The sequence below is a fragment of the Heterocephalus glaber genome, unplaced genomic scaffold (assembly GCF_053883595.1).
Source record: "Heterocephalus glaber isolate CG9 unplaced genomic scaffold, H.glaber_assembly_v1.0 deba00000281, whole genome shotgun sequence".
Taxonomy (NCBI): domain Eukaryota; kingdom Metazoa; phylum Chordata; class Mammalia; order Rodentia; family Bathyergidae; genus Heterocephalus; species Heterocephalus glaber.
This window is the reverse complement of record NW_028258139.1, coordinates 16,662,800-16,689,985: the sequence shown is the minus strand read 5'-3', so window position 1 is coordinate 16,689,985 and position 27,186 is coordinate 16,662,800.

Genomic DNA, 27,186 nt, shown 5'->3' with positions numbered 1-27,186 from the left:
AACAGATCTCTGCAGCTGGCGTCACCATGAGAGGAGCAGAGGCTCCTGCAGGAAGGCACCTGCAGTGGGATTCCCTCCTCACTGACAGGCTGGGAAGGCTCCTGTGAAGTAGGCCCTTAGCAAACAAGCAGTGGTTGAATTTAGAAGGCAGAAGCTGGGGATGGTAATAAGTGGCAGATCCAAGATTTAAAGCCAACAACAAGGCCCCAAAGCCAGTTAACTTCATGGCTATACTACATACTCACTAAGGCTGTAATACAGAGTATTAAAAATACAGAGTATGATGCACCCAGTAACTGGCATGTGGCACGTCCTAGGCAGATGCTAGCTATTGCTGCCTCTCATGTGTCTTTGCACTGCCCTGTGTCAGGTGTAGCTGTAATACCAAGCAGAAGCAACTGTAGCCCTATTGCCAGCTGCTTTCCTAGAACCAAGATCAGTCTTTATCATCTGTCCCATTTCCAGTTTTATTTAAGGAAAACAAAAGAATCATTCAACATTTGTCCTTCTGAAGTTGTTTTATTTCATTTAGCATAATGTCCTCCATGTTAATTTATGTTGCTGCAAATGACAGGATTCTTTTTTTTTCTTACAACTGAATAATATTACATTATATGTATATATCAGATATGATAAAAATACTATGAATGATTAATTTTTTTTAAATATCATTAAAGGCTGGATATGATGGCACAGGCCTGTAATCCCAGCACTCAGGAGACAGGATGGCCATGAGTTCAAGGCCAGTGTGAGCTACCTAGTGAGTTCAAGGCCAGCCTGAACTACTAGTGAGACCCTATCTCAAAAAACTTATGGTTACAATAGAAGACATACTTTCATTAATGACCTGATCCTCACAATATCACTCCTGGCTTCAAACAATTCTTATCCCATTGTCCTTACCATTTTCTGAAGCAGTTCTTGGAGTTCTCTTTCATGAGTGTCTTTAGTTGTGCTACTATGGCTACCTCAATGTCCTGAATCAGTTCAAAAAGTTTACCTTTCATGGTCAGTTTGACTTTGAGGAAGGGCCGGAAGTTGCATAGTGCCAGATCCCTTGAATAGGGTGGACGAGGACACACCCTAATATTTTTATTTGACAGAAATTGCTATACCAGAAGCCATGTGTGACACAGAGTGTTGATATAGTGGAGGATGAAACCATTTGCTGCTTCTCAGTGTCTACACACATCACTTCTTAAACGTACTAATAAGCTTTTGAAATATTCAGAGTTCACCATGGTGTTCCTGAGTACAAACTCGGCTTGCACAATTCCATCAAGATCAAAAAACATAATCAATATTATTATAAGCATATCAATACTATTGACTGGAGGTCTTGATCAATGCACTTTCATTTTCTGCATGAGGAGAACTGAGTGATCTCCTTTGAGAATGCCAAAACTTTGTCACAGGATCATAAAAAAGAGACCTGAATTTCATCTCCCAGGATGACATTTCTTAAAACACTGAAAATTGAAGCAGCGCAGATCAAGCAACTGCAATGAAACTGACAGAATTTAGGGTTAAACTGTTGTTTGTGATCTATGAGTTATGGCGTTCTTCAAACCACTCCCTCTCTCAATCACCTGACCACGCCGAACAAGTCAAAACTTTTCACACGCTGTTACTAAGGTTCCACACACAGCTTCGCATATTGCAGAATCTTGCCCTGCCCTTGAATCCCACTGTGTAGCAGCATTCACCTTACATTTTGATCACCCCTTGTATCACATTTTCTTTATCTGCTTATCTGTCGACAGACATTTGCATTGTTTCCATATCTTAGTCATTATGAATAATTCTGCAGTAAACACAAAAATGTAGATATCTCTTTGAAATTTTGATTTCAATTCTTTTGAATGTGTACCAAAAATAGAATAGTAGATTTTATGGCAATTTTATTTAATCTTTTGAGCAAACTCTATACTGATTTGTATAACAACCACACTGTGCTATATTCTGCCGAGGGTCTCCAAATGTTCACATTTCTCGACATCCTTGCCACTTGTTGTATAATAACTGGCCAAACAGGTATGATGTGATAGCTCACTGTGGTTTTTATTCTGATTTCCCTTATGATTAATAAGGTTGAGCATCTTTCCATACATCTGGTCCCCATTTGCCCGTCTTCTTCAAAGAGAAGTCCACTCAAGTCTTTAGTCCTTTTTTAAATCTCACTGTTTTGTTTATTTTTACTTTATCATTTTTGTTCCTACTGAGATGAGAAAACTTCTTATAGATTTTGGATATTAACCTTTTGTCAGATAAATGCTTTGTAAATATTTCCTCCTTTCTATAGACTGCTATTTCACTCTGAAGATTGTTTCCCTTGCTGTGCTGAAGATTTTTGCTTTGATGTGACCTCACTTGTCAATTTTTGCTTTTATTGTCTACACATATGATGTCATCACCAAGAAGTTATTGACAAGACCAATGTCAAGAAGGCTTTCCCCTTGTATACAGTGGTATCTCGGTTCACAAACTTAATTTGTTTCGCGATTCTGGAAAAGATGGCCATGTTCATGTTCATCCAGGAGAGATGGCCACAGTTGTGCTTGTCAGTCACCTGTTGCAGAGTTTGCAGAAAAAAACAAAATTTTTCCAAAGGGTTCTGTTTGTAAACCAAATTGTTCAAACACAAAAGTGTTTGTGAACCAAGGCACCATTCTATAAGTTACTTAAAATACTCCGATTACAGAAGCAAGGAGTAGGATGGTAGTTGCTAGCACCTAAAGAAAGAGAGAAATGAGTTGTTCAATGAGTATAAAGTTTCAAGATAAACAAGTCCTAGAGACTGGATGTTACAGTTGAATGGGCCAATAATAGTCCAGGTTTTTGATGAGGAAGGAATTGCCAAGCATGCATCCAATAGTAAGCAGTAAGTAGCTACATTCACTGAAGATCACAGGAAAGGTAGCAACAGCAACAGGAAATGGGGAAAAGGGGGAAAAGGGACCAAAAACTCAGGCTTTCAGAATTTAAAGGGCGGACACCTCTGGCTTTTGGTGCCTCCCACTGAATCTCCCTGGGTACCAGTGCTCTGATGCCTAGGACATGGTGATCTCCTAGGTTTTTGAAATTTTATTTTGTACCTCTTTTAGGATGATGGAGCAGGAATAAACACTGGGTGCTTTTTAGAGTTAAATGAAGGGAGTGACTCACTCAGCTCCTTTGTTTCTAAGTGTACTACTGTTGTAGAACATGGTCCTTACATTAGCAATATGGCATTGTGTACTAAAAAAATGTATTAGAAGGGTGGGTCTCTTGATCAACATATTTACCACTCACAGCCAACACACACAACAAAAAACAAAAATGAAAGTAGAGAGACACGTGGAAACTTCTGGAGATGATGGATCCCTTTATCTCCTTGACTGCTCATGGTATTATGGGTATATGTGTATATCCAAACTCATCAAGTTGTATACATTAAACATACACAAGTTTTTGTATTTCAATTACATATCAACAAGGCTGTTTACAAAAAAGAAATAAAACCAATTATAAGTCACCCATAAAGTTAAACCTCTTTTTCCAGCACCTATCATTTCTCCAAGAACTAAGCTTCCCCTGGTCCCCAACTAGGTCTTCAGGTTGCTCTCTGGAGAAAATACTTGGCTCCAGCCAAACTGGTTCTTGCACTGTCCCAACAATAGCCCTGTGCATTTGTTTCTTTTTATGTTTGTTTGTTTGTTTGCTGCTCTTTGGGTTTTGGTTCCTGTTGCTCAGTTGCCTAGCAACAGTTTCTCCTGTCTGGCCAACTCCTCTGCAGTTTCCAGGGAGTCTTCCCTGAGCAGCAGCTTGGACAGACAGATCTCTCATTTCTCTGAACTTGAACATTGTCTGCATTGATCACTTGGCAATTAATCATGATACCACATGAAAGCTCTTCTACTATGGCACTGAAATATAAATTTGTTATTTTTCTTTGAGCGTTCACATATTGTCTCCTAAACCAAACTGAAAGCTCATTCAGGAGCTGGATCAATTCAAGAAAATTATTCATTTCATCAAATTTCTTCCTACATTTTTCATGCCACAAGAATATTTATGAAAATAATTTAGATTTGTCTTTCCTCGAAAGAAGGAACACGTGATGACAGAGTCCTACAGGAGGATGTCAATGAGATGTCAATGAGACTTCAAGTTTACCTTCAGCCACACAAACCACGTGGCCATGTCAAAAGGGAACTATTCTTCTGCAAGATTTGTGTTTTGTTTTGTTTTGTTGAGATGGAATAAAGGGATTCTACGGAAAGGAGACAGTATAAAAATTCTTTGGGGAAAGAAAAAGAGCTTGATCTATTCAAGGAAAGGAAGGGAAATTGGGCTGGTTATGTTTATTTGTGAAATTACATTTTCTCAGCACTTTACATGCATTATCTCATTTTAGTCATCATAATAATTCTGAAGGTTGACTTCACAATTGGGTAAATTGAGGTTCAGAGAACCTAAGTAACTTGGTACATAGCTAGTATGTGGTAGAACTTGGGTTCGAACCCAGGCAATGAGTTCCAGGACAGACCTCTTCTACTCTGCCTGCATCATACACCTTCTCCAGGGACAGGATGGGCCATAGCCTGCCTGTCAGGAGAGACCTGGCCAGTGTGTTTCAGTGTGCTTCTAAGTAAAATAGAAACTCTTTATTAAACATAACAGGACCACCAAAAGCTTTTAAGCAAGAGAGTACATGATAATTTTATTCAGTAAGATCACTTCTTCATGGTAGATTTTATTGCAGTACAGCCTATACACACAAGTGAACGACATCCAACTCATTGAAATATTTTGCTACCTATACCCAAATAAATAGATCATTAATAGAATCTAAATGTGGTTTCTGCCCAACTGACCCCAAGAATACTCATATGACCTGTTTCAAATGAGTTTTACATATTCTTTAAACTTATACACATGGAATCAAATAAAATATTCTCTTTTTAGGTTTTTCCCTCAAATTTGTTTGTAAAATTCACCCATGATGTTTTCTATAGTTGTAGCTCATTTGCCCTTATTGTGACTATATAATCTGTTTGTTAACTATACCATCTTGTTTATCCTTTATGCTGTAAATAGCGATTTTGGTTGTACATATCCAGTTTTAGCTACTATGAATTACTTGGTCTTATGAGATGATATACAGAGATAGATATATAAATCTACACACAATTCTTTTAGGAGTATACATAAAACTCAATCTGCTAAGTCATAGAGGGTGCCACTGTATAAAATGTTTCAACCAGTTATTTATGAGAGATCCAGTTGCTCTGCATCTGCACCAACACTTCTAATGGGCTTTCTCTATTTTTACAGATTTTAGGAGAGTTTTTAAAAAATATGCCAGATACAAGTCCTTCATTAGCTATAAGCTCTAAAATCTCCTCCCAACCTATAGGTTGCCTTTTCAGACCCTTTATGGTGCTCCTGGTGTGTGGCCTACACCCTTGATTTGGTGAAGGAGTGAAGGCATTCTTTCCCATTCCCATCAGGAAGGACAACCAAAAGCTGAGCTGATTCACCTGAGAAAGACTTCTTATACAATTACATTGCTACAGTCATTCCCAGGGCTATCTTAACTCTCAACTCCCCATAACATTATACTTTGAAAGGGACTATAGAAATTCCAGAGAATATCACATTGCTTCAATCAATACACCAATGACAATTTGCTAATTGGATAGGAAGCACAAGCTATGACAGGAGTAGCGTAAATCTTTGAAACCATGTTAAGATTTAGAGGTTCTGCCATGTTGGTGACATGTTTAGTGATCTAGTAGTCTGGGGCATTCTGGGACTTTCCCTCCTAAGAAAAATGGCAAATCATTACATCTGCACCTCCCACTACTAATGTCTAGTAGCCTTCCTCGGGTTCTGCATATTAGAATACAGTTGGTCCTGTGTCCATGACTTCCACATCCATGAACTCAGCCAACCACTGGTCAAAAATATTTGAAAAAAAATGCTTCTGTATGACTTTTACCAGTTGTTATCCCATAAACAACAGTATATAAAATTATGTACATAGTACTTATACCATGTTAGGTAATATAAGTAATCTAGAGATGACTTAAAGCATATAGAAGGATATGGATAGATTATATGCAAGAATTATATCATTTTATATAAAGAACTTGAAATTTGAGAATTTGGTGTCTGTGGGGGCATCCTGGAACCAATCCCCTGCAGATACCAAGGCACAACTGTACTGCTCCAACCTATTCACCACGTGACGCAGAATGTTGCTGACTTTGAGTGTGACCAGGCCAGCAGAGGGCTCTGTAGCAAGTCCAAGCTGTAATACCAGCACCCTGGCAGTTGGTCCCTATGAGCTGAAAGACTCTTGAAACCCTGAGGTATTAGAAGAATTTATGGTGGGAGAAGATGGCACATGTAGCTTATGGTAAGTCCTAATTGGAAAGCCCCGCTGCAGATCCTATGTGCCTGGAACAAGTTTGTGCCAATGAACAGATCCTAGGATGAAATTTGATCCTGGGAAGCAAGGAATACCTGATCATAGAAACTGATTGATTATGTCACCAGAATGTTCCTTAAACACATGGGCTATTCAGACTGCACGAGTCAAACATTGGGCAAAACCTGGTTCATCCAGTCTCAATCATCAACAGGGCCAGAGAACATCAACAAAGCTTCCTAAACAACAATCCACGCCATCCAACACTGTGGCTCAGGGGCCCTCTGTAAGGTGACACATACGTACCCCAAGTCTCCCTTAGGACCTACAACAGAGGAAAAGAAAGGCCATGATCTATTCACAGATTATCAGTGTGATACATAAATACAAGCCACAAATGGACGGTGCTGCTCTACAGCTCTACTCAGGACCATCACGGAAAGACCACAGTGGGTAGAAATCTTGCCAATGAGCAGAAGATCATGGCACTTAGTCATCCATCCACTTTGTGTTAAGGGAAAATGACCAGAGATAAGAATAGAGAACTAATGGGCAGCACAAAATTGTTAGGATGCTTGATTAGGGGCCTAGAAGAAGCCTGGAATATCAGGGACAAAGAATCTGAGGAAGACACTCATGGGTGGACCTAGGGGTGGAAAATGTATAAGGATATTTATGCTGTGTGTTCAGAGCTGTGAGAGGGTATCCACCAGGACAGGGCACCCAATAAACACATAGGCAGAATGGCTCTGTCATTGGTGTCCCCCTATGCTGTCAGGATGGGCTCATAATTGGGGTGGGAGGATGAAAACTATGTATGTGACCAACAGCATGGGTTTCACTCACTATGGGTGACCTATCTTCTGCCACCACAAACATCCATTCTGCCAACCACCTGGGTCAACATTGGACATCAAGCCTTTAATACTCAACCACTTCTCCAATAGGTCAACTGTCCTCTTGAAGGCAAGCACAGTGACATGGGCCCTTCCTCCCTGAAAGGGGATTTGAATCACCTCTATGGTAAGTGACACATGGTCTAGTAACTATGGACTCAATCAGCACTACTATCAGAGGACTCAGAGTATTTGTGGTCTTGTTCCTTTAGAGAGAGCCACCTCCCCCATGGCACACACCCTGTCCAACTGCCATCTCTGATAACTGGAAAGCCTGGCCCCAGGCCATGAATAGGGGGACCACGTCAGCCCCATATCTACTCATAGTCAGAGGAGGCACCTCACTGCATTTCAACACCTCACCCCCGTCCCAGCTTCCTGTACTCACCGGCATTACACCTAGGAAGAGACTCCACCAAGCCTCTGACTACAAGTCTCCTCGGTAGTTTTTCCAGGGAACATGGCCTAAGATAGGATTCCATACTAATGAAAGACCTACAGAAGAGAGGAAGCAAGATCTGTATATTTCCAGGTGGGATAAACAGCAGGATGAGGAGATAGAGCCACCCCCAATGTGGCCGTAAGTCCAGCTCATTCTGGGAACAAGAAGGAAACCAGCTTGCTGAAGTCAAGTAAGCAAAGATGACAATCTAGAGGCAACTACCTTAGAGAAATAAGATGCCATCGGAGGTGGTGAACAGAGGAACTGTGTGATACCAGATTTAGATTTGACAAAAGCACCTCCAGATGCTGGGTTGAAGTCAACTGTAGGGACAAGGGTGGAAGTGACAGTATTGGTCAGGTGCTGCTGCCATGATCCAGGACATGGTAATAAAAAGACGATGGTCTCCTGCCACCCATGGGGTCACTATCAATATCTTCCCTATGTTACAGAGAAGGGACACAATGAGCCAAGCAACCTTGAGAACCAGTAGTAAGAAAAGCCGAAGGACAGCATCCTGCTGAACTCCCCACACTCTGACCCCTCCTCAGTGTGATCACCATAAACTACCAAGCCCTTCACGGGATGCCCTACCCTGGGGGTGCTGGTGTCTTAGTGCTCAGCTGAGAACACAGAGAGGCATGTTCACAATTTGGCTTTGCCCACCTGTGATTCTACTTGGGGTTGAGAACTCATCTCATTTTTCTCACATCCTCATCCCCTGTGGAAAGGAGGTACCAAAGGAATCCTTTAGAAGCAAGTGAGAAAACTGATAAACCATCTCATTTCATCCCACAAACACATCCTAAGTTAGGCTGCCTAATTATCCCAGTTTGCTGAAGACAAGACAAGAGTCTCAGAGAGATCAAATGTCTTGCAGAACTGTGTCAAAACATATATGAATTTATATATGCCTAATTTAAAATCCCAAATGTGGTTGTGGATCATACCTAGATGGGTAATATATTTTAAAACATTTAGCAAAAATGCTGTTAAAAAGTCATTCTAGGCCCGGGGATTTAGCTCAGTGGTTCTGCTGCCTGCCTTGAAAGTGCAAGGTCCCAGGTTAGATTCCAGGTACCAAAAAAAAAAAAAAGTCATTTTAAACTCAATATATGTGCATTTATACCCACCATACACACATATAAATGCACCCAAGTTAATGTTATTGTTTATATGCAAGGAATAAAAATGCACCATCATAGATGTACTGTGCACATATCTGTCCATGCACATGCACACACATAGAGACAATGGACATGCATAAATATAGCTGTGATTTATTAATTATTTAGTGGGTCCAAGTTCCATATTAATGTTTCATGTGCAGCATCTCATAAAAGCCTAACAAATTTGTGATTGGTGGCACCATTTTAAAAAATGAGAAGATAAACAACTGTGCCTTGGATCACAGTTACTATTTACTGCTGGACAGGTCGGCCCTCCTGGGACAAATAGATTTCCATGTATTTGCAGTGCATCCACTGGCTGTGACCTTTAGGAACATGATATATGCTTGTATGTTTTTGATGCTCACAGTGGGTATCTTTTATGCAAACCCATGACCCATGTGTATAGAGATGGTGAGCTTCTCTCTTCATGGAAGGCTCATGTTTTTATATCTGGTTAGTGTAGCAGAGTTTGTAAGACATATCCATATGCATATAGGAAGATAACTTTTGCTCATTGAAGAGTAGAATTATTTTTGTAGTCTCCTAATGTGCTTTTTTTATTGCTTACCTGGCATGGCATTAATCATGGCAAGTTTTAAATGACTTTAAATTCAATTTTCTTTCCCCTTGAATGCCAGCCACACAGCCTTGTTTACAAGGAACACTAAACAAAAGTAGAGGAAGAGGATAAAAGGCTGAATCAATTTGCCTTCTTGTTAATTGGGGATTTATTACTTGCTTGTTTGCTCACAATGGTGGGGAGCAGGCCCAGCCCTCAATGTCTGGTCCCTGGGCTGCTAATTGGAGAACAGGCAGTATTGGGGATGACTAAATGGCCACTTCATCAGAAAGCAGAGGAAGGAACACAAAATGATATTTTTATGCATTTATTATTCTCTCTGCAAGAAGGGAAGAGCTTTGTTGAGTGCACCAGTCTTATCCTTCAGTAGGATGAGCTTTGGCCAAAGTTGAGGTGGGGCAGAGAACTGCTCTCCAGTTGTATTAGGAGAAATGTCCCAGGGAATGTGTCCAGTCTCTCACTTGCTCATGTGTACATCATCTGATGAACTCTTACTAAGACTCTACTAGAAGTGAGCCCTCTTCTAGGCCAGGTGGGAGCTGAGGGTCCAGAAGAGACATAGGCTGTGAGCTGGCAATGACAGTGGAGCCTTACACACAATCCACCCCTGGCCGGGGGTTGGGGGGCAACAGAGAGACACAAATCAGTCATCCGGGGCTCCCAGAGAAGCTCAGGTGCCCAGCTTTGAAGGATGAATAGAAGTTCAAAGAGTAAAGAATTGGCCAGAATCTTCCAGAGGAAAGTCTGTGTGTCATTTTCCAGGAAAGTGAGTGGCTGACAAGAGCAAAATATGAACGAGAGAAACTGTTGGCTGATAGTGTGGCAGCTGTTCTTGTGTAGCATTTAGTCTTCATGGAGACAGTCTTTAACAAGAAAATGTTTAATTGATTAAAGTGAAAAGCTCCAGTGGGGTGGTGGTTCCTGACTGGTAAAGTCTCTTGTTAGTGGTCTGAGACTGGGTGCCCTTAAGATTCCTTTGACTTACCAGCCCCATCTTTGGCTCCAGAGTGAGCCCTGGGAAGGGCATTCTGTCCCCACAAGGACGCATCTCTGGAGAAGTGAGCATCACTGAGAGCCCACAGCAGGTTGGGGATGGATGGATATCCTGCCCAATGAGGGGATCTGAGCTGAGCTCCAGCACCATCTATCACAAAAGCACATATCTGGGTGTAAATCCAACTTTTTCCATTGATTACCTTTGTGATTACAGAAGAACTTTTAACTTCTTTAAGCCTGAAAGCAGCCACCTTCAGAGAGCCTTTGGAAGACAAGTCTTCTTCTTTCATTCCCTAGCCATTGCCCATTTATCTCAGCAGCCTGAAGTGCAAAGTCTCAGAGACCTGGGACACCCTATCAAGGTCCTGAGTCACGCAGAACAAGCCAAATCAGCCCGCCCCCCAGCAACAATCCACTGGAACCCCACACACACACACTCCTCTGTTACAGCCACCTGGTTCCACACTACAAAGACGCAGAGGACACCGGAACACCAGGCCATGGTACTGAGTCCTGCTGCTCCCAGCCCAGAGGTAGGGGTTTCTGAGCCACCATCCCACTGCTCCTGGTCCAGAGGAAGGGGCTTCCAGGCCACCATCCCTCCTGCTGCTCCCAGCCCACAGGAAAGGGCTTTTGGGTCACCATCCCTACCACTGCTCCCAGCCCCTGTCCCACCTCTCCCAACTCAGAGGAGGTAATCCATGCAGGCACCAACATCCCTCCCTGCAGTTGAAATGAGAAAACATGTAAATAAGTCTCAAAACCAGATTTCCAGATCACCTACAGCAACCCCAAAGGGAAATGAGATGGAATACTCTGTTACTCAACCACCTGGACCCACTGAACTGGCAACAAAAGGGGATCTGGAAAAAATGAAATCAGAAATAATTTCTCACATAATAGGAGAAATTGTGCCCCTAGTGCAAGACATGATTAATAAATTTAGAGAGGAGCTCAGGAACATGATGGAATCCCAACATAGGAAAGAAATGGAATCCATAAAACAGATGCAAATAGATTTCCAGGACATGAAAAACTCCACTGAAAGTCTACACAGCAGAATGAGCCAATGTGAGGACAGAATTTCAGATATAGAAGATAAGATTGCAATTAGTGACCAGGAAAAGAAAAATTGCTTCAAAATTATAAGGGAACATGAGAAATCAATCCAGCAGCTGCTAGATGATGCAAAGAAGAATAACATAAGACAGATTGGAGTCAATGAAGAAACAGGAGAGAGTGCAGATGACATAAAAAAATCTCTTCACAGAAATAATGGCAGAAAACTTGTCAAGCAGGGGGAAAAAACTTGACATACAGATAAGTGAGGCATATAGGACTCCAAATAGCCTTGATCAAAAGAAAATCTACACATAGGCATATAATTGTTAAGATTCCAGAAACTCAACAGAAGAACAAAGTTTGACAAACAGTTAGAGAAAAGAAACAAATCACATACAAAGGAAAGCCCATCAGAATCACAGCAGACTTCTCAACACAAACCATCAAGGCAAGAAGAGCTTGGAGTGACATATTCCAAGCCCTAAAAGAAAACAGCCTCCAACCCAGATTGATGTACCTGTGAGACCTAACTAAAGTTTGACTCCATCTTAAATATAAGACAGTGAAGTGGCCTTGACATAAATTCCACTTCACTGAAGTCAACTATTCCCCTAGTGTCCTTTGTGTCCATAAACTAATGATAAAATGTCCTTGCTGTGGGACAACAGATAAAAAAAAGAGACACAGCTCCTAACTCAATCCTCTGTCTGCCCAGAAAACAGATGCTCCCGGGCCCATTATCTATAGAACATTCTGTCAACGTGCTGATTGTTCCTTTTTCCCATAAACTCTACATGTAGCCACCCCTCAACCCCCCATGCTTGCTAAATATCAACCAATCATGTAACTGCTAAATGAAACATCCCCAAACCTTGCAGTAGCCACAATAAAAACCCAGCTGATTTGGAATTCGGGGCTCTCAATCCTGATCCGCTGCGTCGGTGACAGTTGAGTGCCCCTGCTCTAGCTTGAATAAACAACCCTCCTGTGTTTACATCGGAATCGGCTCCTTGGTGGTCTTTGGGGACTTCGTGATCTGAGCACAACAGCACCCTGCAAAACTATCTTTCAAAAGGGATGGAGAAATAAGATACTTTCATGACAAAGAGCACCTTAGGAACTTCGTGAATACCAAACCAGCGCTCCAAAGAATTTTACACAATATCCTAGGAACAGACATTGAGGATCACAACCCCAGGAAGCAAAGCAGAATGAATCCATCTGGCATGACAAGAAATTAAATGTAAAGGGCGAGAAACCAACAAAAAGAAAAAGTCATGGCAATGACAAGTCAATACGTTTCAGTTATAACCATCAACGTTAATGGTCTCAATTCACCAATCATAAGAAATAGACTGTCAGAATGGGTCAAGAAGCAAAATCCAACAATATGCTGCATACAAGAAACACAACTCAAAAGGAAACTCATAGATGGAAAGTTAAAGGGTGGAAAACAATACTCCATGTGACAGGAACCCGAAAAAAAGCAGGAGTGGCTATCCTCTTTGTAGATCAAGTAGATTTCAAACAAACACTGATTAAGAGAGACGAAGAAGGACACTACATCCGTGTAAAAGGAAGAATCCAAGAGGAAGAGATGACAATCATAAATATCTATGCACCAAGCACTAGCGCACCCAACTATATAAAACAAATACTAACAGACATGAAAAGTCATATATGCACTAATACAATTGTAGTGGGGGACCTCAACACCCCACTGTCACAAATAGATAGATCAACTACACAAAAAATAAGTAATGAAATACTAGAACTCAATTGAACTCTTGAACAAATGAACTTAAAAGATGTTTACAGAGTCTTCCACCCCACAAAATCAGAATACACATTCTTCTCAACTGCACATGGGTCATTCTCAAAAATAGACCACATACTCACACATGGAACATGTTTAAGTAAGTGCAAAGGAACTGAAGTTATCCCCTGTATATTATCAGACCATAGTGGGATGAAATTGGAGATCCATAGCAAAAGAAACTCAAAAAATTTCATAAACACATGGAAATTGAACAACACACTTCTGAATAACCAATGGGTCACAGAGAAAATTAAAGAAGAAATCAGACAGTTCCTTCAATTAAATGACAATGACAATACAACATATTGGAATCTATGGGACACAATGAAAGCAGTCTTACAAGGGAAATTCATAGCAGTGAATGCACATATTAGGAAAACAGAACAAGCCCAATTAAACAATCTGATGCTGCACCTCAAGCTTCCAGAAAAAGAAGAACAGGACAACCCCAGAGCTCATACAAGGGAGGAAATTATAAAGATCAGAGGAGAAATCAATGCAATGGAGACTCAGAGAACAATACAAAAAATCAATGAAGCCAAGAGCTGGTTCTTTGAAAGAATCGACAAAATTGACAAACCTTAGCCAACCTTGTCAGAAAAAGGAAAGAAAAGGCCCAAATCCATGCAATTAGGAATGAAAAGAGTGAAATTAAAACAGACCCAGCAGAAATCCAGAAGATCATTAATACTTACTTCCAGAACCTATACACCAATAAGATGGACAACACAGAAGAAATGGACAGATTCCTAGATACATATGAATTACCAAAGTTGAATGAAGAAGACCTAAAAATTCTGAACAAGCCAAAATCAACCAATGAAATTGAAAATGTAATTAAAAGCTTATCAACTAAGAAAAGCCCGGGCCCTGATGGCTTCACTGCTGAATTCTACAAGACATTTAGAGAGGAACTGCTGCCACTACTGTTTAAACTCTTCAGTGAAATTGAAAGGGAAGCAATACTCCCAAATTCATTCCTGGAAGCAAGCATCACCTTGATCCCCAAAGCAGAGAAAGACCCAACTGAAAAAGAAAACTATAGGCCAATCTCACTAATGAACAGAGATGCAAAAATCCTTAATAGGATAATGGCAAACAGAATGCAGAAGATCATCAAGAAGATCATACACCTTGATCAAGTGGGATTCATCCCAGGGATGCAGGGATGGTTCAACATATGCAAATCAATCAATGTAATACACTATATCAATAGAGCCAAGGAAAAAAACCATATGATTATCTCCATAGACCCAGAAAAAGCATTTGACAAAATCCAACATGCATTTATGATAAAAACCCTAGAAAAAATTTTAATAGATGGTCTCTACCTCAAACTGATAAAAGCCATCTATGAAAAACCAACAGCCAATATCATACTAAATGGTCAAAAACTGAAATCCTTCACACTAATATCAGGAACAAGACAAGGATGTCCACTATCACCACTCTTGTTCAATATAGTTTTGGAAATATTAGGCACGGCAATTAGACAAGAGAAAGAAATAAAAGGAATAAAGATAGGAAATGAAGAAGTCAAATTGCCATTTTTTGCAGATGACATGATACTCTGTATAGAAGACCCACAGAACTCCACCAAAAGTCTTCTAGACTTAATAACCAAATTCAGTCAAGCAGCTGGTTACAAGGTCAACACACAAAAATCAATAACTTTCCTCTACACAAATGACAGACTCACTGAGAGAGAAATAAGCCAAATAATTCCTTTCTCAATAGCATCCAAAAAACTGAAATACCTAGGAATCAACCTAACGAAAGAAATCAAAGACCTCTTCTCTGAAAACTATGGCACTCTGAAAAGAGAGATGGAAGAAGATATCAGAAAATGGACAGACATCCCCTGCTCCTGGGTGGGAAGGATTAATATAGTGAAAATGGCCATACTTCCAAAACTGCTATATAGATTTAATGCAATTCCAATTGAGATCCCAGCAGCATACTTCATGGACCTTGAGAAAACAATTCATTTGGAACAAGAAGAGAGCCAGAATAGCAAAAGTAATTCTAGGTAACAGAGACATGGCAGGGGGTATCACAATCCCCAGCCTGTAACTCTACTACAAAGCTACTGTGATAAAAACAGTATGGTACTGGCAAAGAAACAGACCTGAGGACCAGTGGAACAGATTAGAAGATGCAGAGACAATGCCAGACACACTTAGCCATCTCATCTTCGATAAAGGAGCCAAACACCCTCACTGGAGGAAAGATAGCCTCTTTAATAAATGGTGCTGGAAAAGTTGGGTTTCAACTTGCCAAAGATTAAAACTAGACCTATTTCTCTCACCATGCACTAAACTAAAATCAAAATGGATTAAAGATCTAAATATTAAAATAGAAACTCTGAACCAGTTGGAACAGAGGTTAGGTAGAACCCTTGAAGACATCGGTATAGGAAAAGATTTTATGAACAAAACCTCAGTTGCCCATGAACTAGCACAAACAATCAACAAGTGGGATCTCTTCTTATTAAAAGGCTTCTGCACAGCAAGAGAAACCACCAGCAGTGTGAAGAGACAACCCACAATGTGGGAAAAAATCTTCACCTGCTCTTCCTCAGACAAAGGTCTACTATCTCGAATCTATAAAGAACTTAAAAAGATCAGACCTCCCAAATATAAAGACCCAATCTGAAAATGGGCATCTGCAATGAACAGACATTTGTCAGACAAAGAAGTAGAAATAGCAAATAAATACATGAAAAATGTTCAACATCACTGGTCACTCAAGAGATGCAAATGAAAACAATACTGAGATTTCACCTCGCTTCAGAAAGAATGGCTGCTATCAAGAAATCAACCAATAATAAATGCTGGCGGGGCTGTGGGGAAAGAGGAACCCTGCTCCACTGCTGGTGGGAGTGTAGACTGGTGCAAGCACTGTGGAAATCAGTATGGAGATACCTCAAAGAACTAGGACTGGAAGTCCCATTTGACCCCACTATTCCACTGCTGGGGATCTTCCCCAAAGAATTAAAACAATCCTACCACAGTGATATATGTGTGCCCATGTTCATAGCAGCACAGTTTGTAATAGCTAAAACTTGGAAACAGCCCAAATGCCCATCAACTGGAGACTGGATCAAGAAAATGTGGTTTTTAATAAAATGGAGTACTACTCAGCCATTAGAAATGAGAAATTAGAGATATTTATAGCTAAGTGGATGCACATTGAAGCAATACTCTTAAGTGAAATCAATAGGACACACATGAATAAAGACCGAATAGTTTCTCTGGTGTGAGAAAATGAAAGTGTAAATAAGGACTAAAATGTATAATAGGTAATGTGAAATAGGAAGAAAAGGGGCAAAGGGGAAGGAAGTGGGAGGGCTAGAGGAAAGGATAGAAGGGAATGGGATTAATATGAGAAAATGGAAAAATAGGAACAAAATCTTTGTAAACAGGGAGGAATGGAGGGGTTGAAGGGAGGGCTGGGCAAGGGTGAAAAATAAGAACCAAGAGAGACTATGTAAATGTGCAAATTTCCAATGATGAATGTCATTATATTGTATACCTAAAATGTACCAATGATTAGAATGAATAATCGATAATGCAAAATAGGAAGGAAAGGTCCAAAGGGGTAGGGGTAGTGGGAGGGGCAGGGGAAAGGAAAGAAGGGAAGGGAAAAATGCTGAGAAATGTAAAAAATGGAAATAAAGTCTTTGTAAATAGAGAAGGATGGAGGGGGTGAAGGGAGGGCTAGGAATGGGAAAAAGTAAGAACCAAGATGCATTATGTAAAGGTACAATTCCCAATGAGAAATGTAATTGCATTGTATACCTACAATGTACCAATAAAGGAATTAAAAAAAAAATAAATGTCTCAGAGACCTGACTCTTAGAAGATCAGAGCTGTGGAGGTGGAAGGGCAGTGGGCAGCTGGTCCAGCAGTTGGCTCCAGCACTCTGGCAATGGCTTGGTGGCTAGGTGACACATGAGGAGGGTGGAAGACACCGTACACTAGACAGAAGAAACTAAAAACAAAGACGTGGCAGGAATATGTGCCTGCATTTGGGGAGAAAGTTCTGTATTTGGTTGAGAAACACAACGCTAGGGAGGGCTAGGGGCCTGGTCAGAGGGGCTGGCTTGGAAGTTTGGGCTCCATGCCGTCTAAGCAAGAACAGGTCCAAGAAAAGATGATTAGAGCTCCATTTTAGAAACATCCTTCCTGCTGCCGGAGACAGGCAGGGAAGTGGAGCAGTGGGGCCTGGGGGACGTCAGGCCTCTGGCACCTGGTGGAACAAAGGTCTGCTCCCCATCTGCTGGCCTCCCCATCCAGGGCCTGAGAGAACAGCTGAACTCTACCTCCCGACACCATTCTTTCTTACAGCTGCTTTTCCAACAAAAAGGACATGGGAAGTTTGATTCATTTTTCTTTATATCAGCAAGCAAAGGCAAGGCAGGATTTAAGGCAAAAAATCCAAAGCTGGTCTGTCTACCCCTATAGGAGAGCTAGGGAGCTTGAAGGATTTTTTTTTTTTTTTTTTTTTTGGAGCGGGGAGAGCCCTCCAAAAGAAGGGCCCAGAAGAAATCAATTCTCTGTGGACTTCTTGAATTTAACAACTCTAAGCAACTCTTGATTCTAAAACTCCACTGAGTCTGCTCCTCCACCAATATCTGTATACCAGTAAATGGCCTTACACTAGACAGGAACTTAGAAGATATGCTTGGTTTGAAACACAACCCAGATCTCTCTCCGCTCACCACCTCCAGCCCTGGCTCCAACTCAATCTACCAATCCTGTTCTCTGGCTTCCACATTTGGCCTCAGCAGTAACCCAAGATGTTTAAAGACTTCTGAGATCTTATCACTTGCTTGTGGTTATATCTCATTTTCTGCCAGTACCTGTCCATACCCACTCCCCCAAACACACATACACAATTATGCATACATGTCCCAACAGACTGATGCCTCTTCTCTATGTAATTCATTCTTTCTTGTGTTTCTGTTCAAGTGCAGTTGTCCGCATTCCTCAAAAACCCTCTGCCCCACCCAGTCCACCTGATTAACTCCCATATACTCTCTGAACTCTCTGCCACAGCTGTAATTTCTCCTTTGACACTTTCTCTGACAAGTGAGCTCTCTTGAGGTGCTTATGTAGTCCACCTTCACTCACTCGTTCAGACTATGAGCTCCCTACAGTCAAAAGCAGGCTGTGTACCTTCCACACAGATCCTGGTAGCTGACCACTGAATATTTGCTGAGCAGAAACAAAGTAGGCAGGACTAGCCACCGCCCGGGTATTCTCCCTACAGATACAACCTAGCGGAGGAAAGAATCATGGAGCAGGTTCCTTGCTGAGTTCCCGCTGCGTCTGAATAGCCAATTCCAGCTAAGAACCCAGAGGAGGGCTCTCTGTTCAGGTTACTTCTAGAATCCCATGCTTCATAGAGACATGGGGATGTTGGTCAGGTCTTAAAAGACAGGAATACACTCTGGGTTCAAGTATGTATATGTAAACTGTGAGAAATGATTCATCATTTAAGTGACTATTTGGGACTAAAATTGTTGAAAGAATAAGGAGCCCCTTCCCTGAGAAGTAAGTCTTAAGAGAAAGCTGGCTTGCTGAGCACTATAAATCTCCCATTTCCACTCTGTCTATGTCTTTGAGAGGGTTGCAAATACTAAGCGGTATTTGCATCCTTGTTTTCTTTGTCACGGGTCCTTAAAGAATTGAAATGTATGGGTTAGGGGTAAGAAATGTGCACTCGCAAGGTTATCTCCACTTCTCCTGCACTCCTCAAATCCCCGTACGGTTAATTAAAAGCAAAGGCATCACCTCTACTGCAACATGGCACAGTCTCATCTCTGCAACCCATCACCCTAATCAGCAAGGACAGAAGGGATTTGTCTACTTTCAATTTGTATGTTCTAAAGTTAGCAATATTCATAGGAGATAGACCTGGCTGAATGCAAGTGCACTGGAAAATTGTTAATTCTGAAGTATGATCTTTGAGTCATTCAGCTCCCAAGCCCTGCACTACTTCAACTGATAAGTAATAATAAAGCAACAGTAATAATTACAGCAACAATAGTCCAAGCAAATACTATTTGTATTACCTGCCAAGGGCTTTATCAGTATTTGCAAAGTATGTTCCAAGGACGTTACCCTTTGCAGATGCACCACACTTGGGATGACCAGGCATGCATGGCATATGTGGTAGCTGTAAGCTCCTCTTAGAGACTCACAATATCCAGTGGGCTAAGAGCAGCTCCAAATTTATGCAGTTTTTTAAAAAATTAATTTATGTTTAGGATTATTTGAAAATGGATTTCATTTATGGGATATTAGTATTTCTTCTATTCAACATAATGTTTAATTATAAAAACATCCAACTACGTAGCAACTGAATTATAGACAAGAAAAAAGAGGCCCGATGTCCTTGATCTATCAGTGAGGGCAAACCCTTTAGAGCCCTCAGTGATAACGAGCAGCTGGCTGCAGCACGCATGCATAGATTCTCCACCATTGGCTAAAGTCTCTGAGTAAATCCTTAGAGGCTGAGCCCACAGCCCACCACTACATACTCCCTGGTATCTACTGTCCTGTGCTCACAGCATGCTCTGGGTCTGTACCTGCACAGACAGTTGAAGTTCACTCCTCACCCTCATTGTCTGCACCCTGATTACCAGGCATCCCTGGGCACTAAACATTGTGCTTGGCTCAGAGACACCAAGATGTAAAGCTCTCAGCCTATTCTTTGAGTGTTCACAAGCTAGAAGGAGAAAGAAATGAATGACCAGCTTGTTAAAAAAAGCTTTGGAGCCCAACAGCCTTGCAATTCATCAAATGATGCATGTATGCTGGGCCGCATTCTGGGTATAACTATTTCCTAACAGTACAACTTTGGACAAGTCTCTTAACTTCTCTGAGGCCCTTTTTCTATGACAGTTATCACCCACTACATAGAATTTTAATAGGAACAAAACATCTTGGCAGGATGGCACTGGAAGCTTCAGCTGACACATCTTATCCACCCAGTCCTTTTTAGGGCCAGATCCAGCAACTGTCACCAGCTGTGCCACTTCATTGATTCCCCAGAGAGCTGCTGGAGAGTTCCCAGCATCACAGTTGAAGAGCTGTGGAATTTAAACTCTCCATTTCCTGTCTTCTTTAGTACTCTAGGATTCCAAATCTTCTGTGCCTAGTATAGCACCTGGCTTTTAATAGTCCCATGGCAAATGCCAGGTGAATGAATGAATAAATAAGTGAGACATTATTCTAAAGCTCCTCCCTGAGGTTATTTCCTAAAGAACAACAAGAAACACCAGTAAAGTACGCCAAATCAAGTGGGTGGAATAGGTTAGTTCTCTGGGAAACATTTGCAAATGCATTTGATCTTTTGGATTTGTTAGGTAGTTGGAAAATTATTGTCAATTACTGGGCAAAAAATAAGGTTTTGAAAAAGCTTGGAGGAACTGTAAAGAAATGTGTACTTCTGCACATCTGGAGGTTAGGAATTTGGAGGAAGGGTACAGGGGCTTTGACTCTGCCCATTTACCTTTCTGGAACTCACTCCAGACCTCTTTCTTCTTGGTGTAGGAAAGTTTTAAGGAAACCTCTGAGACTCTTCTGTTTGAAGTGATGTGCTGAGTTCTTGGCCATGATACCTTTTATCTACCTCCTTATAACCCAGTCCACCCTTTGATCTAAGCCTGGTCTTAGCTCATTATATCTAACCTAGCACAGATGTCCTACTCACCCAGAGTAATTGTTTATTAATGATCTGCATTTGTCTATATGTTGCTTCAAATATCATATTAAAAATAAACCATCAGCCCCAAAGAGATGAATCAAATGCAATCCAAACTTCCACTTGATATGGAGAAGGATTCTGAAATGATCAGTAACTTACAATATAGACAGTAATTTACAAAATGAGCAATAATTTGCTGAATTATACAAAATAGTGCCCCAGAAGTTTGGAAGAACAAATGCAGTTCTAGATGCTTCCCAAAGAATTAGCCTATTCTGCTTACCTGACTTGGCCTCAGTTGTTGGGGTTTCTTTTTTCCCTTAGGAAAAGAAAAATCAAGAGCTATAGAATTAGTGTCATTCCTTTATTTGTTCATCCATCTAATAGTTAGCAAGAGACTATTAAAACCCAGGTATAGGACTAGGCATAGAAGACTGAAAGATTCTAGACTAGCAAAGAACAAAGGGAACTAAGAATCCATGCCCATGGGTCCCTGTGGAGTTCTCCACTTATTATTTGGGGGATAAGGAGGAAGCTATACAGCTGGTGATCCTTATTGAAATTGCTCTAGGAAAGGTAGCTGCCTTTTTCTGAGGTTGCTGAGTGGATGGGAAGTAAAAGTTGAGGCTTCTTATTGGCCACCTTGCTATCATATGAGAATAGTCTGTCTGAATAAAACAATACAGAGAAAACAGAGCTGACATACAGATGGAAGTACTCACCAGGAGACTGTTTCTGCTCCTGGATCCAGCAAGCTTGAACCCACTTCTCTTGGATTTTCCTTCATATGTACTACTACGTGGGGTACCTCTTCTGTACTATTCAAAGTCTTTGGCTCACTACTATTCTGCACATGGGTGGGTCACCCAGGCTTCTGCTATTTCCTTCCTTTGTGATCTGACAGTACCTCACTCAGGAGCTTATGCCACACCTCTCCTTCTGGCCCCAGGGCTTCTCTGATTCTGAAGCCAATGGCCAGTACTTCCCACATCCATTCCTCAGGCAGATTGCTCAGAGATGCATCCCTAAGGATGTTCTACAGATACAGTCAACTTCTCTGGGAGTCTTCTATTGATCTTCTTCCTCTTCTCACTGGCCCTCACTCGTGCACAAATCTCTAAACAAAATAGTTCCACATCATCTTCTACTCTTTCTATCTTTGATGGAAATGGCACCAAGGTAGTTGGTACAAGAGTGGCTTTTAAAAGAGATCCTTAGGAAGGGATTATGGATATGGGCACTTTATTACTTAGATGGTAGCAGGATCCCATTACTGTTGTAGGAGTGATGCTGATAACACAATTACCAAGGCATTTATCAGTGGTGTATTGGAATAAAGTAGAGATACAGGGAGAAAGATTGGAGCACATAGCATTTGAATAAAATGAGGACAGTGGTAACTATAGGGTTTGTGGAGCAGACTATTTTTGTTAACTCTTTGAAAGCCTTTTTAAAAACAACAGACTTCTTGATGATCTTCTGCATTCTGTTTGCCATTATCTTATTAAGGATTTTTGCATCTATGTTCATTAGTGAGATTGGCCTATAGTTACTTCAAAGAACTAGGACTGGAAGTCCCATTTGATCCTGCTATTCCACTGCTGGGGATCTTCCCCAAAGAATTAAAAGAATCATACCACAGTGATATATGTTCACTCATGTTCATAGCAGCACAGTTTGTAATAGCTAAAACTTGGAAACAGCCCAAATGCCCATCAACTGGAGACTGGATAAAGAAAATGTGGGGTTTTTTTATAAAATGGAGTACTACTCAGCCATAAAAAATGAGAAATTAGAGACATTTAGAGCTAAGTGGATGCACATTGAGGCCACACTCTTAAGTGAAGTCAATAGGACACACATGTGTAAATACCGACTAGTTTCTTTGGTGTGAGAAACTGAAAGGGTAAATAAGGACTAAATGTATAATAGGTAATGTGAAATAGGAAGAAAAGGGGCAAAGGGGAAGGAAGTGGGAGGGCTAGAGGAAAGGATAGAAGGGAATGGGATTAATATGAGAAAATGGAAAAATAGGAACAAAATCTTTGTAAACAGGGAGGAATGGAGGGGTTGAAGGGAGGGCTGGGCAAGGGTGAAAAATAAGAACCAAGAGAGACTATGTAAAAGTGCAAATTTCCAATGATGAATGTCATTATATTGTATACCTAAAATGTACCAATGATTAGAATGAATAATCGATAATGCAAAATAGGAAGGAAAGGTCCAAAGGGGTAGGGGTAGTGGGAGGGGCAGGGGAAAGGAAAGAAGGGAAAGGAAAAATGATGAGAAATGGAAAATATGGAAATAAAGTCTTTGTAAATAAGGAAGGGTGGAGGGTGTGAAGGGAGGGCAGGGGAATGGGGAAAAAATAAGAACCAAGATGCATTATGTAAAGGTACAATTCCCAGTGAGAAATGTAATTATGTTGTATACCTACAATGTACCAATAAAAGAATGTAATACAAAGAAAAACAAAAAACAAAAAACGACAGACTTCAGTTACCAGCTGTGAGATTAAGGCACACTATACAAGTTACGGGGCCTCCAAGATACATTTAAGAATATCCCTTCAGTAGTTCACGGCTTTGGGCCCAAGGTTTAACTACAAAAGTAGCAGTGGCTACAAGGGAGATTGAATGCACTGAAGAGAGAACGCATTCAAGGGAGATTGAAGTCGTTCTCCTTTGTCAAAGTTACGAATCAGGTAAGGAGAGAAAATAAAGCCAGAAATGAAACAATTCAAAGGTTAACTTACTAAACTTAAACTCCAGGTTTTCTCCACACTGCTAAACCTGCAAGACAAGCCCTTTGCACTTGCTACAGGGGAGAAGTTCCCCCTAGCATGGATCCTATAAAGATAACAGTTGAGGCAGATTTCTTACACGATATATTTTATAATGGACTCTTCCTTGTCAAGATGCACACCCACAACTCATCATTGCCTCCAGACAAATATGTGGGGTTGTGTTTTAGGACAGGCCAAATGAGGAAATAAATTCTGCCTTTTGGGAGAAAGTAGGTTACATACAGAAGTTCTTGCAGCATAAAATTAAAATATGGTGGTAGCCATGGAGTTTGGATGGTTGGGCAAAGTTATGTGACACTGGATATTAAGAGAGTTGAAATACAATGTAGAGATGGAAAGCAGACTACACCTACATGAGGTGGCAGGGCATGTGTGACCCTATGACTTACAATTCAGTATTCTGGCAAACATTCCTGAATCTACTCCTAATGCTCTGTTTGGATTGCTTCTTGGGCATAACAAAGACTCAGAATAGAAAAATAAGAAACCAGGGCCAGCTTGAAATGTTAAGGAAAGGGCCAGAAGGCCAAGGGATGTGCATATTAAAACTGATTATCTAAATCCAGAAAATATACCACCTATGTTCACCAGATGAACTCAAAGAACAGCTGTTTCACTGAGGCAGTAAGACATCTCTAATAACTGGTGGCACTGGCATCTTTGAGAACCTTGGTGGTAGCTAGCCTCTGTGGGTTTATTTGATATAGAAGATGCTGCCATGGAACAAATTTTCCTAGAATCAGTAGCAATTTTAGGATTCTCCAATAACAATAGTCAAGAGACAGAGGCAAGATAGTGGGCCTCGAAGCCATAGAGAACATCAGATTTCCTTGGTCTGCAGAAGGCATAAGTGATGGCTTATAGATTATGGTGCACCTAGAGGCAAGATATATGGGCGGCTAACTAAAATGTTAATCAATTTGTATAATAAGAAAAAAAGATATTCTGTGTTCCGCAGGTACTGTATAAGTTGAAATCTAGAAATAGGGCTGAAAGCAGTGTCTTTATTGCAGGCAACTGGATGGATGCCCATTGAAGAAAAGATTGAACATGTCAATTTTAATAAATTTGTGCAAACTAAAATCAGCTGGTAAAATTGTCACTCAGCTTGCACAATAGCAAAATTTGAAAGCTGATTGCAGAAGGTAGCTGTCCTCCAACACAATGGAAAAGTGCAAATTACAGTTATCTTCTCCAGTTATCAGATGTAAATCAGTTCATAGACACATTGCCCACACAATGAAAACCAGGATGGAGTCACTGGAAGAAGTACTCTACAAAACACTACAACTTTTGATAATGTTCTCTCAGTCATTCCCTTCAAGGAAACTTCCACAATTTATCAAGGTGTCTGTAAATGGTAGAGGAAGGTGGGCAGATATTTGAGGATTGTGTGGTATAAAGTTTGAGCTAACATTAGTATCAGGAAATTCCTAAATACTGAAATTCCATCAGGGTCCTTCGAGTATAGTGGTGTCTCTTTGAGGCCAGGCGCCAAATGGGGCTCTCATCCAAGTTTCATCATGGTCTCAGACATCTGTGGATCCACATTGTGATATTCCTAGGTTCCCAGGGGCAAAGCTGATATAAATAGATTTCACATCCATATGAAGACCTTCGTTTGATCTCAGGACATGTAGAATAAGGGTTTCTATGCACACATAAAAGTCAATGAAGATACTCCCCAACCTAACCAAAATTGTAAGTCAGACAAGCAACACTCCATACCTGGAGTAGGTTCAGAAATTAACACCACCATGAAAAACTAACAGGAGTTACTCCTCCCATTATACCATTACTCAAGTCAACTGCCAATTCCTGCAAACTCCAGATGCATCTTTCCTGATTGTGGTGGGCTATTTAAACAGCTGTTATTTCTGCTAACAACTGCTATACTAGAAGTGATTTTTTTTAAGGGATGAAATATATTCTCAGATTTGTTTTGAGGTTATTGATCTGTTGGAAATGGCTTTTGCCACTAGTGAAGATGAAAAACAGATGCCTTTATACGAGGGACAAAAGTAAACATGCATTCTCTTTCTCATGACTCTTCAGATTCTCCTGATCTCTATCAGTATATAATTCATGGGGAGGAGATCGTGCTGATATTTTGCAGATGGTCACACTGTTCCCCTAGATGAATGGCATTGTTCCAACTGTACCAGGATAGTAGTAAGTAGCAAGTAACCCTGTATTCCATATGACAGACATATGTCAGAAGACACGCAGTGAACTCAAGGGAGATCAGGTGGTTGGTTAGCCGTTAACAAGTCAGTAGTGAGGGGCATGCTAAAGTAGTTCTGTGAAGGAAAGAGGACGAATTGCTGCATCCACAAAGAAAAAGGCAGGGCCATTGGAGGGACTCTGGATGATGGAGGATGCAAAAAATATACCCAGAATTTCTGCTCTGACTGGTTAATTAGTTGACTGGGGAAGTCACCATGTTTGAATAAGACCCAGAGTGGAAGAAGGTCTCTAGCAAGTCCAGAATGCTTAGGCTTCATAACCAGGAAATTTGTCTGTGCTAGAAATATCTAAAGTGGTTGAGGATGCTGTGTGGAGGATCCGACAAGCCCCAATAAGAGTCATGGTAGGTTTCAATTACTCTGGAGCAGAGCATGGTTTTTTTTTATAACTTTGAAATGTTTAAAAAGCCATTTCTGTACTATTGGTCTCTAGTAGAGACTCAATGTTTAAATATCTATCGGTCTGTCTATATAGCTATCTACCCTTTCATATAATACCTATCTATCTGAAGTAGCTATGCTCATATCAGAAACATGAATTTTAAATCAAGAAATATTACTGGATATAAAGGGAGACAGCTATATAAAGGGGCTAATACAACAGATATATATCACAACCATAATTCTCAGGCACACGGTATTTTAGTTTGAAAGTACATGAAAGCAAAAATTAACAGACTGAAAAGAAGTATCTAATGCCATGCAGTCATAGTGGGGTATTTTAATATAGTTCTCTTAATAGTTGATAAACCAGGTAGAATAAAGTTTAGTAATCACAGAGATCCAAACAGTAGAATTGATGTTACCTACTTGAAATGATTAAAACACTATGCCAAGGAATGTAAAAATTCACCTTTTTCCAAGTGTACATAGGTCACTTATCATATATGTCCAAATGGTGGGCTCTACACTTCAAAAAGTTAGCCATGAATATTTAGAGTAAGCTTAATGGTATTCATGAAACTGTGCTAGAAGTAAACAACAAAATATAATTAGAAAAACACAATGTGAAAAGTAAATATCTTTATTTCATCAG